Source organism: Trichechus manatus, unplaced genomic scaffold (assembly GCF_000243295.1).
Source record: "Trichechus manatus latirostris isolate Lorelei unplaced genomic scaffold, TriManLat1.0 scaffold00050, whole genome shotgun sequence".
Classification (NCBI taxonomy): domain Eukaryota; kingdom Metazoa; phylum Chordata; class Mammalia; order Sirenia; family Trichechidae; genus Trichechus; species Trichechus manatus.
Window position 1 is genome coordinate 6585682 of NW_004443986.1, and position 12558 is coordinate 6598239.

Genomic DNA, 12558 nt, shown 5'->3' on the forward strand with positions numbered 1-12558 from the left:
TTCTCTTCTTGTTTCCCATGGCATTTTATTCTTTTATCCCAAATCCCCATTTGAGAAATGAGAACATCTGTTTTCTCCCAACTCTAATCTCCTCAAATAAATACAAGACGGAGTAATTACACTTTAAAAAGGCAATTTAGTTCATCAATACTCCACCAAGAAAAGTTGGTAATATTCACATATTAGGAAATTGCAAGAGTTTGATCTGTTAGGAAGGATAAATAGGCAATTCCATAGAATTTTGGGGCTTTTTGTCAGGAGGGAGAAGGATACTCTTTCTTAAATATCCAGCTTAAATTTTATCTCCTCTGTAATACCTTTACAACCACCACCCCCGGCTTCCTTCAAATTTTAGTCACCATTCATTTCCCATTAATGCTTTGTTTGTGTTATGGTCACCAGCCAACTTTGGATTATGGATCAATGTACTCAAATATTTCTCCCAGTTACATGGTGGCTACTGAAACACATGAAAGTTAACCATTTATGTTATTCCTAGAGCCAGGAACATGGTTAGAGATCAATATATATTAATTTCCTTGAATTAGCTCTATTTCCCAAAGACAAGCCAAGTATATTCCATTGATTTGCTCCAAGGTCACAGATGTCAATGGCTGAGAATGAAGCTGATTCAGCTTTCCTGGTCTCATCCAGACAGTCTAGTGCTATACACACCATTCAAGCTTTACATAAAACTATGTTTCTAAGAAAATCTATTAAGTTTTCAAAATCACAGTATGTGTAATATTTATATTTCACAACTTACAATATTTGGCATACTATATCTTAGTTAAGGGGTGGTTTTCCATTAGAATTGCTCTCAGATGCACACCATAGATGGTCACACTTTTCCACTACCAATCATTTTCAGCAAAATCCTATACAAACTTAACTATAGATACAATTATTAGATCATAAGTCATACTTTTTAATTATTTTGATAATTTCTCAGGATTTTGCCCAGCCATGCAAAGAGACACTGTAAACTTATTGAAATAAAGAAAACTAATTCTACTGTACTAGAATAGCTTAATAATAAATCAAAAGGAAAAGTTCCATTCTGGGCTGAAAATGAAAAGGCTAATAAAAAATACATCCAAAGGAAAAAAAAAAGATATTTCTGTGTCAGATTACTGATGCCAATCTCTCAGAAGCTAAGCCTGGGACATTGCAGGAGACTGGTATTACTGAGTGATCAAACTTCTATGGCAGTCAACTGGAGTGAATGACATCAAGTCAATTTCTGAAGTCATCTAAAGAGATACACAAGCAAGAAGTTATATAGCATAGACCTGTGAGTCCTAGAGGTTCTAACTATATCCTTTTATCACTCCAGTGATAGAGGAATAACAGAGTTGATTGGCAGAAGCCTACACTCGCTTCCCTTCTGAAGAGAAGTGATGTCAACCTACCCCAGGGTGATCACATAGCTGCCCAGTAGAGCCAAGGAAGCAATCAACCCAGGAATGGATTTCAGTGGTGTTGAATTACTTCTGTTTTATGTTCCTCACTGTCCCTACTGATTTTAGGGACTTAGCCCCTAAAGGGTCAATTATTTTAAGGGACATTCAGCACTTGAGAAACATGTACTGAATTCTAAAGCATGTGATGTAGGATGCATTGAAACTCTTTGCCCAACTAAGTACCCTTCACTCTTCTGGGCTTTAGTTTCCTAATCAGTAAAATTAAGGGACTGGATTAAATGATGTCATCTAAAACCAAAAAACCAAACTCATTGCCATCAAGTCAATTCCAACACATAGCAACCCTATAGGACAGAATAGAACTGCCCCATAGGGTTTCCAAGGAGCAGCTGGTGGATTCGAACTCCTGACCTTTGGGTTAGCCTCTGAGTTCTTAACCACTGTGCCACCTGGGTTTCTTAATATTCAATGACTGGAATCAACTTCCTATGTTTAGATCCTCCTACAACTTCTTTCTTAGGATTTTTCCATAGCAGGAACTAAATCAGCGAGGGAAACTAAATCCCCATCATCACATCGTAGATACAGTTGTTATTGTTGTTGGTGCTATTATTATTGTGTTCATTAAAACATGGGAAAATATTTCTCAGAGTTCTGTTCTCAGTTTCTTAAGAGGAAATGCTTTAGTACACCTAGGAATATATTCTTTGACTGTACTAAGGGAACTACTCACCTCTCATGAACCAATCCTGATATAACTTTAAGTAAACACCTATTGCATTTTTATCTTTGCTGTATATGTCCTAAGCAAGCCACCTATCCCTTTTGATTCTTTTTTCACTTAAAAAGTTAAGATAATACTTAACTACATATGCATGATAATGATAATGAAAATTTTTAAAAACTGGTAATTGATATTTCGTGATATTTTCCACTCAACTCATCTTTCTACACACATCATGTTGTCATCCTTTCTCTATCAGTATGCTTTACATAAAGGAAGACACTGTCTGGACCTGTCTCCAGGCTTCAGTGCTATATGCCACATACCAAAAATGCATATGCCAGAGAACTCTGGAACTGTCTGAAGAAGCCAGAGGACATATGTGACTCTTTACTCTGTGCCCCTTGAAGGAGGTAGTCTATCTGTTATTGTAGCATTTGAATTTTAGCTCAAGTTTGTATGTTTGTTTGTTTTTTTTTCTTTTAGATATTGTCTTAGTCATCTAGTGCTACTATAACAGAAATACCACAAATGGATGGCTTTAACAAAGAGACATTTATTCTCTCACAGTTTAAGAGGCTAGGCATCTGAATTCAGGGTGTCAGCTCCAGGGGAAGGTCCTTGTCATCAGTCTTCCCTGGTTGAGGAGCTTCTCAGTGCAGGGACCCCTGGGTCCAAAGGACGCACTACTCTCCTGGATCTTGTTTCTTGGTGGTATGAAGTCCCCATGTCTCTCTGCTCGCTTCTGTCTTTTATATCACAAAAGAGATTGGCTTAAGACGCTATCTAATCTTGTAGATCTCATCAATATAACTGTTGCTAATCCATCTTATTAACATCACAGTGATAGGATTTACACCACAAAGGGAATCACATCAGTTGACAAAGTGGTGGACAATCACACAATACTGGTAATCATGGCCTAACCAAGTTGACACATATTTTTGGGGGACAGAATTCAATCCATGACAGACATGAACATGACAAATCATATTATAAAAAGATGTTAAATACAACCTCCTTCTACCAGCTATTGAATCAAATGCTGCCAGTTAAGTGTAATACACAATTTAAATATGATGTGCTTAGTCATTTATGGAAACCCTGGTGACATAGTGGTTAAAAGCTACATCTGCTGACCAGAAAGTTGGCAGTTCAAATCCACCAAGCACTCCTTGGAAACCATATAGGGCAACTCTACTCTGTCCTATAGGGGTGCTATGAGTTGGAATTGACTCGACGGCAAGGGTTTGGTTTTTGGTTTTCAGTCATTTATAGCAGCAGTTTTCACAGGGCTCTCTCTAAAACACAAGACTGATTATGATGTTGCCTTCTCTAAAATGCTTTAGTAGCACTTACACTTCATTTTTGAAGTTAAAGCTTCTTAACATGAAATGTAAGACTTCTGTTATTTGGCCCCAGTTTATTACCCCATTCCTTATTTGCTTATTGTCACCTTCCACATTTATTCTCTTTCTATTATGGTCGAAGTGCTGCTGCCTTGCAAAACTACTTGCAATTTTCATCACACCAGACTCTCAATGCCTATTCTTACCTCTGTCCATGTTGCTTGAGCTGCCTCAAGTTCCCGCCTCCACCTCTTCACTTCCCTAACTGCTCATTGTCCTTTAAGAACCCGAGGCCACATATCTGGAAACTTTAACCATTAGAATATTGACTAGAACCTGGATTGAAATTTAAATAGCTCCCTAAATAAACTACAATAAATGTCACAAAGAGAGACCCTAACTTAGCCAAAAAAAAAAAACTCAAACCAGTTAGTGTCGAGTCAATTCCAATTTATGGTGACCTCATGTGTGTCAGAGTAGAACTGTGCACCATAGGACTTTCAGTGGCTGATTTTTTCAGAAGTAGATCTCCAGACCTTTCTTCCAAGGTGCCTCTGGGTGGACTCAAACTACTTTTAATTCTAACCTCAAGAATTATCAAGAACTATTATCTGGTTTCTACATTCATAACAGATTAAAAGTAGCAACTTAGAAAAAAAGAGGTGAGCTGATAGAGAACCAAAAGTTGAAAGATGAGAAACTGGCCAACTGCTAAGGAAAAAACAAGAATATTATAAAAATTTTTACAAAAGGTTGCAATATAGGACAACCTACACCATTCAAAAATAGCTGAATTATGTTTAGAATATATTCAGTATACATTGGTAGGAAATTTCACACAACATTTTAGGATGACTATGTTAAAATGTTTAAAAACAATAAAGAATAGGCTTGTGTTACCTAAACAACTTATGTGGAATAAATGAATAATTCTAGGTAAATGTAGTAATACTTTATTTGGAAGTTGACATACAGGTACAAAGTTATTTTATATTTTAAATTTCAGTAATACCTTTCAAAGGAAAAAGAAATATTTATATGTCATTTATGGATTTTTAGCCTTAGCTATATCCATTTATTACATCTGTATTCAAAGAGGGTGATAGTTGCAGGTCTTGATATGTAATAGCAGTTACAATTTAAGGTATATTCTAAAGTCTTAGCATAGGTGTCTTATGATATAATTGCCTATAAGGCTATTGAGGCTATTGGGAAATAGAAACGTCCCAGGTCCATCGGTAAGTGTTGGAGTCCATACTGTTATAACAGTGAATGATGACTAATTTGATTGAAGGAAAAGATAACCAAGAAGAACATTCCATGCCCTAACACAGTTCCCATGCAAGATGTGGGAAAAGAGATGTTTGTTTTCATTAATGTACACTTCTTTAAAAAAGAGTCCACAGGGTGTCTTGCACTGTGTCACAAGAGAAGGAGAAAATGTTGTCAATGACAGAGAGTAACTTTCATCCTTACCATTAACTTGATATTTCCTTATAAGATGGATGGTATCACTGTTCACTTCCTTCTGAGCTATAACTAGAAGAGCCCCTTCATTTCACTGCCTATTACCAAGTAGGGGTGAAAAGTGAGTTTCCTCTAAATATTTCTGATTCACACTCTCCTTTTTCATTTCTCTATTGTGACCTGCTTCCGCTTAACACATTTCCGTGATTTAAGGTTCTTCTTGTGGGTCTCTTTTGAGCACAACAAAAAACTACCATTTTGTCTGTCCTTTAATATACATGATGAAGCATATACAGTGAAAATACACATTCTCTGAAACTTGCCATTTCTCTTCCTAAAAGAAAGAGGCTGTTCTTAAAAACTAATTGAGCATTAAAATAACAATCATATCTGGTACATGCTTGGGAAATTTATAAAAAATTCAGAAAAGAATCTTTTTATAATAGTTCCTCTGCTAATAGGCTAATATAATCTGTGCCTTTTCTAATAATCCCTACAGCCATCTGATGTGGAACGAGAGATGGGAGCTTCACTGCAAAGGAGAAACACTGATGAATTTGGCACTGAGGCAGGGCCGTTCAAAATGGAGCTTCTGTATCTGGTGGGGAGACGTCCTCCTCAAAACTGTCTTGTTCACACAATTGAAATGGCATTTGGGAACAGTAACATTCTTGGAGAAATTCCAGCCAGAACACTTTCAAAATGTGGTTCTGTTGGAATTAGAGTCCAAAGATTCAAGTGGGAATCTAAGACCTGACACTTAAGTTTATAAGCTGTGACCATGAGCTACTTAACTTCTGTATTTCAGGGTCCTAGTTGATAGGATGTATGATAAAATCCCTACAGCTCATAAGTAGGTACTATGCACATTAAGGCATTTAGCATAATTCCTGGTATGTCTGGTATATAGTTAATGCTTGATTAACTTCAGCGTTTTCTATTATTAAGATGACAAGTTATGCAGCATAGAAGGCACTGGTAAAATTGAAACCCTATTGTGGAATCCATTTTTATCCCTTAGCTGATACCAATACATTAAGGAGTACACAATTATATCCTCACTCTCCTTAAGCCTATATAGTTTCATCAGGACCATTTCAGGAGGAGGTCTAGATATTTTATGTATTTTGTAAATTAAGTAAGGATAACAGAGGAACCCTGGTGGCCCAGTGGTTAAGCTTTTGGCTGCTAGCTAAAAGGTTGGCAGTTCAAAACCACCAGCTATTCCATGGGAGAAAGACATGATCCCATAAAGATTACAGCCTACACAACCCTATGGGGCAGTGCTACTATGTCACACGGGGTCACTAAGAGCCAAAATCGATTCTACAGCACCCAACAATAACAAGGATAGCAGAGGAGTCCCTGAGTGGTGCAAACCATTAACTTGCTCAGCTGCTAACCAAAAGGTTGGCGGTTCAAGTCTACCCAGGAGCACCTCAGAAGAAAGGCCTGGTTATCTACTTCCAAAAATCAGCCATTGAAAGTTTCCCTACGCAGCAGAATTCTGCTCTGACATACATAGGGTTGCCATGAGTTGTAATCAACTCGACAGCAACTGGTTTAAGGGTAACAGAAGAAAATACTTAAGTCTCAGAAATGCCAACACTAATCTGAAGGCCAGCACATGCTTAAGACCACTCTAGGAAGGGCTTCTTTCTAGCCATGACACTCCTGTGAATGGTGACACATTAGTACCATAGAGAAGACTGAGATGTAAAAACAGAAGTCAGTTATCAGTTCCATGTGACTTCCTTCCAGTCAGAAATGGTACTCTTTGATTCTTTCTTATGAAAGGCAGCACAAAAGAGGAATGGAAGAATTTTAAAGATTTGATTGGTTTTGTGCACTAAGAGTCAGTTGAAGTGGGTAAAATGATTAGTATGGAAACAAAAAGAAAACACACTAACTTAGTTTGGTTTCTAAATCAGATTTCTGAGATTACCTGATTCAGCTCAGTGAAAACTCTCTTCACTCAATACACCAAATAATATGAGAAATGTGAAGAACAGCAAAACGAAAACTTAGATGTTGGGAGGAAATATTCAAGGGTAAAAGCAAAGGGAGATTGTGATCATCTCAGAAACAAAATGCTAATAAATGTGGGCAATAGAGTGTGAACTGGGAAAACAAACACGGTACCTATTTAAACTGAGGTTGGTATAAAATAACAGTGTGTGTGATTCTCTTCTCATAGCATTCTTCCCTCGCTGGACCAATTAGAGTCTTGAGCTTTTACTTTCGATTATTTGAGACTTAAATGTCTTCTTTACATTTTCTAGAGAATAAAATATATTTTGAAACGCTGTGGTTTAATTTATTTAAAGCGAGGAAAGGGCCAGAGTATGAGAATTAATATACGGGTACCAGTTTCGGTCAAGTCTACTCCAACTCTTGGTGACCCCATGTATGTCAGAGTAGAACTTTGTCCCATAGATTTTTGTGTGGCTGATTTTTTTTTCCAGAAGTAGATTGCCAGACCTTTCTTCTGATGTGTCTCTGGGTGAACTTGAACCTCCAACCTTTCAGTTAACAGCCAAGTGAGTTAACTGTTTTCACCACCAGGAACTCCGGGAATTCATATAGATATGTTGAACTCTATGTGCCACACGCATAACTAGCCTTTATTTGATTGCTAAGTACTTTACATGTGTTGTCTTCTTAATCCTCAGAATAATCTATTAAAACCCACTGCCATGGAGTTGGTTCGACTGCCCCACAGGGTTTCTAAGGCTGTAAATCTTTACGGAAGCAGATTGCCACATCTTTCTCCCACTGAGCGGCTGGTGGGATCGAACCATCAACTTTTAGGTTGGCAGCCAAGCGCTTTAACCACTGTGCCACCAGGACTTCTTATGAATAACCCGTTAAGGTAGGTCTATTATCATTCACCAGCCACTCCTTGGAAACCCTGTGGGGCAGTTCTACTCTGACCTATAGGGTTGCTATGAGTCGGAATCGACTCGACGGCAATGGGTTTATATTTATTGGGTTATTATTCCTATTTTATAAATAAAGAAATAATCTCAGAGAAGTAATTTACCAAAATAAACTCAGTAGCTTGTAGGAGGCAGAGGCCAGCCCACACCTACCTGCCTGTGAAGCATTGCTTATTGCCGTTCTCCACGTTGCCACAGCCAGCTAGAGAGACTCTTTAGAATAGACTCTTCCAGACCAGATTCCTACATGACCTAATGGCTAGCTCTGTAAGGGAGACTGCCTTCCCTCTAAGCATTCTAGACAGCAGAGTGCTGTTAGCCTCTTATGTTCAACATAAGAAGCACAAGAACAAGTTCATTGCCTCATGGAGCAGGGAATCAGTAATGAGTATGCAGAGGGATACCTGGCAGAGAAGACTAAAAAGTAAAAAGCTTGTTGGGAAAAAGTATTTGATCTTCAGAAAGGAATGAAATTCCTCATTTTAACGGAGGAATGTATTTTGGCACATAAACTTCTTGCTTAAGAAAGAAGTTATCAACTCATGCCCCAGGTTGTAAATAATTAAGCTGTATTCTTCCCATAACCCAGAGCCCTCCTTGTTAGTGATGAAAACACTCAGGACTTTGTTTTTCCATTCTTTCAATTAGCATTGACCATGGCTGAGAAGAAACTAAGCTAATAATATACACAGTTTTAGCTTGCTTCCCTCATTACTCATAAAATAATTCTTGACCCAACACTGATGTGTGTCCCTCCCCAATCTCATCTGAGAACCTCAACACCTAAGTCTTGATGGCACAGAGATTTGTAAAGATTATTATTATCTCACGCACTTTACTTTTTATATCTCAACTATATTGTTAATTTCTCAAGACTCAGGACCATAACATATAAGTCTTTTCAGTCCTGGAGTGCAAAGAAATAATTACTGTGAAAGTACTTTACAAGTGATTAATCAAACCCATTGCTATTGAGTCAATTCCGACTCATAGTCGACCCTATAGGACAGAGTAGAACTGCCCCTTAGAGTTTCCAAGGAGAGCGTGGTGGATTCAAACTGCCAAACTTTTGGTTAGAAGATGTAGCTCTTAACCACTACGCCGCCAGGGTTTCCAGTAATAAATCAGGAGAAAGCATTTGTTACCTTAAGCTTTCATTGCTTAGCACATTTCTGAGCATACAGAATCATAGCATTTTAGTATAGTAACAAAACTAGCTAACATTACTTGAACTGAGCCCTTTTATATTTGCCAGGCACTGTTCTAAGAGTTGCGCTTGTATTACTTTATCCAGTTTTCATAGGCACCCTGTAAGGTAGGAATGCTCTTATATGCCCCAGTCTGACTTCAGAACTTGCTTTGTTAAGGACTATGTTATTTTGCCTACTGAGAGGACCCAGACTGAGAAAGAACTGCCAGTTTTTGTTTTACAAATGAAGAGATAATGATCCGGAGAAGTTAACTGGTTTCCCTCTGGTTACCAGTAAAAAAAAATATAGTTGCCCTCAAGTTGATCCTGACTCATGGTGAACCCATGTGTATCAGAGTAGAACTGTGCTCATAGGATTTTCAATGGCTGATTTTTCGAAAGTAGATCTCCAGGCCTTTCTTCTGACATGCCTCTGGGCAGACTCAAACCTCCAACCTTTCAGTTAGCAGATGACAGCATTAAACTATACATCTCCCAGGGACTGTTGCCACTGGTTAAACTATTATTAAATGGCAGAACTGAACTTGAACCCAATTTTCTGACCCTAATCCCAGAATTCTTACTACAATGTACCTGCCTATGAGTTGGAATCAACTCGCAGCAATGGGTTTTTTTGTTTTTTTGGTTTATATGGGAGACAATCCATATATATATATGTGTGTGTATATATATATATATAATTTTTAGCAATTTTGATGTTTTGAAGGAAAATTATGTTAATAGTCACTAAGTTTCTTCGTCCTGTACATACTCAGTTCATGCATATGAGTCATCCTTTATAAAATAGTAATACATAAAAACTAATTGTTTTGAAGTTAACATCCTTACCATTCAATTTCATATGAAAGCATATTTCTTAACTTACAAATACTAAATGCAGAGACTACTAAAACGTGAGTGATTTGAGACTCTCTTTGATGGGAAGCTTATAGCAGGAAAATAGAGTTTAAGCTTTTTTGTTTATTTGCGTCATAGGGGAAAAAGACGCCAGACTCAAATTTAATCAAAAGAGATTTTTATTAAGCCAAGACAGAGACAAAGACGATCATTCAAATGAGGAAGACAGTCAGCATATACCCAGTACAGAGGATGAAGGAATCAAAGTCATCGTGTCTATTATATACTATAGACGACAAAGAAAATCATCACAAGGTCACGACTGATAGCAGGTCAATTCATCACTGTTGGAAGTGGGACTACAGAGGCAGGGAAAAGACCATGACTAGAATGTGTACATAAATTATAGGTTAAAAAGGCTACAGGATTGGTTCTGGGGTTTTAATTACCTGGCTACATGATGACTGGGGTTGACTCCTAGATCTTGCAGCCCTGCGTCATAGTCACAAGCTGGTTATAAGACAATACTAGGACCCCATCCTTTAACTTAAATCAGGTAACATGCATCATGGAGCATTTCCTCTTTGTTTTACTTAGGTACACGTGTTTCTTAAGCAGCAGAGAAACCTGTTATACCAGTTTTTCTATTACATTAACTAGGGGAAAGGGAAATTGGACCTTATCCTAGCTTTCCTTACTGTGGCCAAGCCCTATAAGATTTAGGGGATCTCCATTCTCCAGAGCATTTGTTTTGATTTATTTTTACTTACAGAGTGTTTCAAACATATAGAAAAGTACAGGAAATGATCTTTGTGCCAGCATCCATGTGCAAAAATAACTAGATTAACCATATGTTAATATTTTGCCAAATGTGGTTCAAAGCTCCACTTAGAAAATTAAAACATGTTATGGAAATGGCTAATGCCCTACCACTCATCAGAACGTGACCACTCTTCTGAAACTGTCATTTATTTTCCCTACGCATGTCTTTCATATTTTTACTATATATGCACGCATGTAATAATAAAGAATGTATATATTTTTATTGTGGTTAATAGATGTGCAACAAATTCTCTTTTCAGTATTATGTTTATCATATTGTTCAACCACTACCATTAGATTAAAAATGTGTATGAAGGGTTACACATTATATAGTCCCTTTTTCATCTTATTTCTTCACTCAACGTTGTATTTTTGTTTTCATTTTCAGTTTGAAAGTGTTGTCTTTAGGTAGATAAATTGCCTTCTTAATTGTTAAGGCATATGAAAAGTGTGAGCATAAAGTTTAATTATGATGGAAAAACATATTTAAATAACAAATCCCTATAAGGCAAATGCTATTACATATCTTAAATTATATATTTTGTAATCTTTAATGCAGGTAGTATCCTTTTCAAATAAAAATTGATATAATAAAATTGGAGACATAAACAATACCAAGTATTACTTACAAGTTATTAAAAAATATCATTAGAGAATCCAGGGTAAGTGAGGTGTATGAGGGAAGGATAGAGAATTCCAAATGCTCTCAGATCCCAGTCCTAATCTCCCCGTAGGCTTATTCCCACTTACTGTCTGTGCCTCTGCCATGCTCCTGTCCCTACCTGCCTTCATCCCCTGTGGTTACAAAACTTCCATATCTCCTGTCAGTCCAACCCTGAGTCTTGGCCCTGATGGGAAATGCCGGTGGAACCTCTTCCCCTTAAAATCTTACAACCCAACAAAGCCTCCTAACAAGTCCCCCACTTGCCTCAGCAGCACTCTTGCAAATGCCTTCCCTTTGAGGACAAATTATTTCGCATTTCTGACTTGTTGCATTATTCATGCTTTAGTCTGTGAAACTCCTGAAGGCATTTTATTCCTTTTGACATAAATTTCTCATTTCCCATATCTGTTGTTGTATGACTAGAACATAAGCAATTATAAATAATTTTAATAACTCAGTAGCTTCTCCAGTGATATTTCTCCAGGACTCTACTGTTATACCAAGTAAAATGTATGGTACCTATTTTATAAGTAAGTAAAATGATTAATAAGAAAGTCTGAAAGTTAAAGGAACCGATCAGAATGCTGGTCTCAAATACTAGATGAACACCAAGAACGCTGCCATAGGGGTTTATAGGAACTCGCATCTGGCAAAACCTTGCCTGCTGTTTTAGTTATCTTGTGCTGCTATAACAGAAATACTACAAGCAGATGGTTTTAACAAACCAAAACTATTTTCTTACTGTTTAGGAGGCTAGAAGTCCAAATTCAGGGTGCCAGCTCCAGGGGAAGGCTTTCTGTCAACTCTGGGAGAACGCCCTTGTCATCAATCTTCCACTGGTCTAGAAGCTTCTCAGCACAGAAACTCCAGGTTCAAGGGACACACTTTGCTCCCGGTGCTTCTTTCTTGCAGTATGAGGTCCCTCTCCTCTCTGCTTGATTCTCTCTTTTATATCTCAAAAGAGATTGACTTAAGATACAGCCTAATCCTATAGATTGTGTCCTGCCTCATTAACATAACTGCATCTAACCCTGTCTCGTTAACATCGTGTAGATTAGGATTTCCAACACATAGGGTAATCACATCAGATCACAAAATGGAGGACAACCACACAAAACAGGG